Source organism: Tupaia chinensis, unplaced genomic scaffold, assembly GCF_000334495.1.
Source record: "Tupaia chinensis unplaced genomic scaffold, TupChi_1.0 Scaffold000231_1, whole genome shotgun sequence".
Lineage (NCBI taxonomy): Eukaryota > Metazoa > Chordata > Mammalia > Scandentia > Tupaiidae > Tupaia > Tupaia belangeri.
This window is the reverse complement of record NW_006159706.1, coordinates 3,765,883-3,772,954: the sequence shown is the minus strand read 5'-3', so window position 1 is coordinate 3,772,954 and position 7,072 is coordinate 3,765,883.

The following is a 7,072-nucleotide window of genomic DNA, read 5'->3' as shown; positions in this document are numbered from 1 at the left end:
CAGCAGGAAAGAGGGCCCAGAGATGATGCAAGAGTGGCTCAGATGTGACAACATCATCTGAGCGCCTAGGTCCAACCTTGCCTGAAGCCAGACCAATCCCTCTGGAAGTTTCTGTCATATGGTTTGATAAATGTCTACTTTCTTGCTGAGGATAATGTGATCTTAATTTCTGTAATTTAAACCAAAAGATATCTTAACACAATTCAGTGGTACTATGATTTATGTCTTTGTTTTTATTCTACCTATTAATATGCTCCCAAGGGAGCTAAAATATGTGTTTTTATCTCTGTAGTTTTATCCCCAACCCTAACAGTGTCTAGCAGTGCCTGGCATAGAAGAGGCTCAGGAAAATATTTCTGGAATCATACCGATAGACATCACTGATCGCTTTGACCTAAGCTTCTCTTGTTCCTTCACTAGCCACAAGCTTTCTGAAGGTCTGGGTGGAAACAGGTGCTTAGCTTTGGTCTGATTTCTACAGAACATGAGGCTCCAAGTAATTAAAATGATTTCTGCAGTTTCTTCAACATGCCAGGCCATCAGTCTTAAGACATGGGGATGAGAGCATGTCAACACAACAGTTCCTAAGAGCATAGGCTTTGAAACCAGACACAACTGGGACCTTAGGCAGGTTAGTCTGAACTTCAGTGCTCTCATCTTTTTTTTTAGAGAGAGACTTCTGTTATAGGACATGTGTGCTCACCGAAGAGACAGAGACACAGAAAGAGAGAAGTCACTCCCTGGGAAGGGGGGATGGCCATAACACAATACCTTCTCCTCCATTCTCCTCTCAGGATCTTGGGCATGCATGCACATGCACCTGGTGTGAGTTTTAAGCCCCCAGATCTGGACTTGAACCGTGATCAATTACGTGGGAGTCCAGCAACATAGCCATATGCCATCTGCTGGTCCCCGGTGCTCTCATCTTTAAAATGAAGTTGTTACCGCCAATGTTTCAAGGACCATGTAAAGATAAAATGAGATGTTGTACCTAAACACCCAACTCATGGTAAACAGAAATGGCAACTACTTCTCTTGTTAAAAACAATCTGTAATCGGGACCAGCGGTTGGCATAATGGCTATGTTACTGGACTCCCACGTAGTCAACCACGGTTTGAGTCCCGGACCCAGTAGCTTAAATTCATGCCGGGCGCGTGTGCATGCATGCCCAAGATCCTGAGAGAATGGAGGAGAAGGGATTGCAGCGTGGCTATCTCCCCTTGGGGGTAACTTCTTACTTTATGTCTCTCTGTCTCTCTCTGGTGAGCACACGTGCCCTATAGCAAAAAAAAAAAAAAAAGAAAAAAGAAAAACAATCGTAATCAGTCATCATGATGATGCTGCTCAAGTCTCCTTCCAGTCTCCATGGAAAATCCTCTGTGTCTCCCTCCATTCTTCTCATGGTGATGGCCTCTCCTGGTGAACACAGGGCAAGGACAAGACATACTGTTCCACTCTCCTTCTGCAGAGTCTCAAAGGGAGTAGTAACACACCAGGTTGGGCGAAGCTCCCAAAAAAATCCTGAAACTGGGCACAGCAGGACGCAGAAACAGCCAGGCTGAGACAGCTTTGCAATGTGGAGGGGACGGGAACACTCTGTTAGGATTCTTCTGTTTCCCCTGAAGACAGCCCAGAGCTTTGACCTTCCTTCCTCCCCTGCACTCAGTCTGGACTGAAATTCCCAAAAGAAGACAAAGCAGCAAAAGCTCCAAGATCTTGGGTTATTCCAGGTTTTTAGAAGAAAATTGATGGGCACTGAAGACATGAAAGCACAGGCAGGCCTGGAGCCAACGAAACATGGTTCCGGAGCTTGCGGGAAGTTTGCAGGGATGTCCGGCCTCACTCCATCACCCATTTCCCTGGCCTCTTGCCACGTGCCTTATCCTAAGCCAGGCATGTATCTTCCTTTGAGTTCTTACCAAGCTCCTCCCATTCACTAACCTCCTTTGCAACGTTTGCCTTATTCTGCCAAACCCTAACCTTATTTCTTACCCCTCTGTCTATTCTAAGAGGCTTTTTTTCCCCCACATTTTAACATCTGAAATTGGAATGCATCTTATAGACAATGTCAATATGTAATTGCTATAGACTACACATACATAAACCTGATTGAAATTCTGGGTGGTAGGGCAGCAAGAGACATGATGGTTAAGGTGTTGGACTCCCTACCTGATTGCGGTTTGAGTCCTAGACCTGGAGGACTGCTTTCTCACTTTCCTTTCTGTCTCTGTGTGTGTTTCTCTCTCTGGTTAAATTTAAAAGTGAATAATAATAACAAATAAAATTAAATAAATAAATTATTCTCTTTTTGTTTTTTTTTTAGAAAGGTTTTTTGCTAATAGGGTGTGTGTGCTCGCTTCAGAGACAGAGAGACAGAAAACGAGAAATCATCCCAGAAGGGATAGCCACACTGCAACACTGCAATCCCTTCCCCTCCATTCTCCTCTCAGGACTTTGGGAACGCATGCACATGCGCCCAGCGTGAGTTTTAAGCTGCCAGGTCTCAACTGTGGTTGACCACATGGGAGTCCAATGTACATTGCTGGACTCTCTCTTTTTTTCTTTCATGCACCTTATAGCAAATATCTCTTTAAAAAATTTTGTTTTTAATTCTTTTTAAAAAGAAAAAGAAATTCCTGATGAAATGACTGCACAGCAACAGCCCTTCAGTGTTCCCTTGGGATAGAAGAAAATGCCTCCCACAGCCACCCCTTAGACCACCAATGAGAGCTCCCACGCTTTGGAGCACTTCGCTCTAAGCCACTGTCACAGTCTCGCCTGCTTCTCAGGCTGTTTTCTCTACCTAGAACAATTTCCTCCATGGCAAGGTATCTGAATTACCCTCTTCCCAGTTGTTTGTTACTGTCCTGTCCTAAAACTTAGTAGGATACAATAACCATTACTTCTGCTTGCAGTCTCTGTGGGTTTGGAAATGGTATGGCAGACACAGTTTGTTTCTGCTCCATGGCATCCAGGGCTCAGCTGGGAGGACGCATAAAAGGGAACTTCAAAAAGTTCATGAAAAAAAAAGTACAAGTTTATTTTGGTGCAAAAAAAATTGTTGAAATCCATGTATAACTTTTTCTCTTTTTTAACGGGTTTATTATTATTATTATTATCATTATTTTTTAATTTGACTGGGGGGGGGGAGTGAGAAAACAAGCCACAAGGTCCAGGACTCAAATTGTGGTCAGACCTGTGGGAGTCCAGTGGCTTAACCACCACACCACTTGCCAGTCCCCAAGCATAGTTTTCCCATCATGTGCCGTTTCCATTAACTTTTAAAGAAATTTTATATGGCTGGGGGTGCTCGTTCACAGATACCTGGGCTGGGATGACCTGAAGGTCAGACTGAAGGGCGGTCAGACTCCTTACAGGGCAGCTCCAGGCTCCTGAGTGCTCCAGTAACAAAGCAGAAGCTGCATCACCGTCTCTGGCCCTGCCTCCAAAGCCCCTGCTGTCACTTCTGCCATATTCTATTGGTCAAAGCAGTCACAGCCTGCTAGACTCAAGGGGCAGGGCACAGACCACATCTTTCAATGGGAGGCAAGTCAAAGTGTTTATGGCCGTTCTTGAAAATTGCTGCACCTCTCCTGGTCTTTGGTCTGAACCTGTGACCTGAGCCTCTGGTTCCCTGTATGTCGCCTGCCCTGCCACACCTCACAGTTATTGCTATTTATTGTTCTTTACTAAATTCTCCCTCATCTGGCTTCCCCTCTAGACTGTGAGCTCCTAAGACCTAACTCAAGTCACATCACTCCTCTGTCTAAGACCCTCAGGAGCTCCCCATTTCACCCACAGTAAAAGCCTAAGCCCTAACAACACCAGCAAAGTCTGATAAGATTTGGCCCCAATATTATCTGCTCCCACTTCTCCACATTGCTCCCACGCTCCTACTGCACTGCCCTTAGGTGTCCTTGCTCTCAACATGGAACAGGGAGGGCACCGTATGCCATCACCAGCAGGTGAATGGGGAAGGTGGGACCATGACTTGGGACAGACAGAACAGGGGTAGAGCTTGAGATGGCAGCTGTCTTGTCTAACCCTCACGCTCTCGCAAGGAGGTAGATCACTGTGTCCATCACATAGAGGACACTGAGGCTCTGAGAGACAGTGAGTCTCCTCCTCTGCCCGACTTTATGTCCAGAGTTTTTTTGCTTAAATTCTGAGAGAAACCCATTCGCCAAAACGCCGCATTTTTTGTTCCCAGTCTTCACAGTCACTTTAGGCAGACTAGCTCCTTGCTGAGGCAGCAAAGGTCACATGCTAAAGCAGAATAAAGGCACAGAGCAGGTAAATGAGCAGCCCTACATCACACAGTGGGTGACCCAGGTAGGACGGGGGGAAGATAGGATGTGGGAGGTTGTCATGCCCATCTTTGCACAATACAATCAGAGAAAATTAAATGTCTCTTCCATGGCCAAGCATCGTGTTGTTTTCAAGTTTGGAATTCTGTTCGTATGTGTATATTTTAAATAAATGTGATAATTAAGCTGCAAATGTTCCCAGAACACTTGAATATACTGAAATTACAGGCTTCTGATCAAATGGAGAAAAATCACAAATATGGGCATAAACGATGTCTTTTGTTTTGTTCAGTGCCTTTTGCAGCACTCAAATGGGTCTGTCAGCAAAATGGCCAATTCCAAGGCTGCTGGGAATAGGGGAAAGGCGGAGGTTGGTGAGACCAGATGAAGTGAAACCTACGGTGTGAGATTGTGTGTGTGTGTTTTTTTAAGAAAATATTTCATCTGGGCTTATAATTCATCTCAACAAGCCAGTTTTGTAAACAGAAACAAGCTGGCAAAAGAGACATTTGTCTGTGCCTCACTGGCAGCACGCCATACTCCCTGTTAACAGCAGAACCCCATCCCTGATCACTGTGGAAAAGGTCTTCTGGAATGAGGGGGCCCTACGATGAAATCTCCTTCAGCTCCTGCCATGAAGCCTGCCTGGGCAACTCAGGGCCTAGTGCCCACCTGCTAGAATCTCTGCACGGTAACTACCTATCCACTGTCAAATGATACATAAATTCAGACTTAGTAAAGAGATTTTTATCTGAAAGAATTATTCCAAGGGAGGAAAGAGGCTATTGCTATAGGAACAGAGAGACTATTGCAATAGAGAGAGTGCTGTGGCCACACAGTCTGCAAGCACCTGGAGAATCAGGCAAAAGAGCTTGCCTTTGGAGTCAGACAGTGGTGTGGTGGTACTGTAACTGGGTCCACATGGGAAGGTTCCAGCTTTCAAGGGCCTACCTCAATGTACCGGGCATGCACACATGCCCATGACTGACGCAGGCTGAAGCTGGAGGTGGATGACAGCATGAAGGCCCTGTTGGGGGTGTCGGGGGGTCTCTTTCTCCCTGGAAAAAAATGATAAATAAGCTTAAAAATAAGAGAGTGTTAGCTTTTCTTTTAGAGGGAGAAAATCAAGCTAGAAAGAACCACCAGGAGTAGGATAAAAGAGTGATCTGATGGGTAATAGGTCCCAGATCATTTTACCCTGGGGCCAGCTTATTCCCAGGGAGGGCTGTCTGACTGTGAGGTGAGTATGTGTGTGTGTGTGTGGGGGGGGGGTGTTGGCGTTAGCTAAACCCCAGGGTCCTGAAGATGGGCAAAAAGAGAAACACTCTAGAATCTCTGCACGGTAACTACCTATCCACTGTCAAATGATACATAAATTCAGACTTAGTAAAGAGATTTTTATCTGAAAGAATTATTCCAAGGGAGGAAAGAGGCTATTGCTATAGGAACAGAGAGACTATTGCAATAGAGAGAGTGCTGTGGCCACACAGTCTGCAAGCACCTGGAGAATCAGGCAAAAGAGCTTGCCTTTGGAGTCAGACAGTGGTGTGGTGGTACTGTAACTGGGTCCACATGGGAAGGTTCCAGCTTTCAAGGGCCTACCTCAATGTACCGGGCATGCACACATGCCCATGACTGACGCAGGCTGAAGCTGGAGGTGGATGACAGCATGAAGGCCCTGTTGGGGGTGTCGGGGGGTCTCTTTCTCCCTGGAAAAAAATGATAAATAAGCTTAAAAATAAGAGAGTGTTAGCTTTTCTTTTAGAGGGAGAAAATCAAGCTAGAAAGAACCACCAGGAGTAGGATAAAAGAGTGATCTGATGGGTAATAGGTCCCAGATCATTTTACCCGGGGGCCAGAGTATTCCCAGGGAGGGCTGTCTGACTGTGAGGTGAGTATGTGTGTGTGTGTGTGTGGGGGGGTGTTGGCGTTAGCTAAACCTCAGGGTCCTGAAGATGGGCAAAAATGGAAACAATGTTTGGTTCATAAGCATTTTGTTCCCATGATTAGTGGGGCAATCTGTTTAGCCACATAATCCAGGTATACAGTGGGAATTGGAGGATCTGTGTGTGCCCTTGCCATAGGTAAATAAGGGACCATCCTTGAGTTTTGTCTAAGTCCTAAGAGAAAGGGTGGGTATTTGCAGTAATCTCTTTTTCGGAACACAGAAAGGTAAGAATTCTCTTTACCTTTACTGTTTTCCAGGACCATAGAGCTCATGTAAAGTTCAATGTCACTACTAAGAGAAGTAACCTGGTGACACACAAACATGTAACTCTGGACCTGTGATGCTGGATTCAAACACCAGCACCTTGGTGAGTCTAGTGGGCTATAAGAACTTTGTGCTTTAGGGGCAGTAGGTGTTGTGGTGGTTAAAGGCACTGGACTCCCACATGGTTGACCACGGTTCAAGTCCCAGACCTGGTGGCTTGCTTTCACACTTTCCCTCTCTCTCTCTGATCAAACGGAAAAATAACAGTATCAAATACAGTTAAATAAAATAATAAAATAACTTTGTGTTTTACTTCCCTCCTCCCGAAACTGGAGGTAATCATCTGATATTAGTTATGATTTTGATTTCATTTTTTTAAGAGCACTTTTGCTACAGGGCACTTGTGCTCACCAGGGAGATAGGGACAGAAAGTGAGAAATCAGCCCCAGGGAGAAGAGCCTCACTGCAATCCCTTCTCCATTCTCTTCGGGATTTGGGGATTTGGGGCACATATGCACACATGCCTGGTGAATTTTAAGCTGCTGGGTCTGG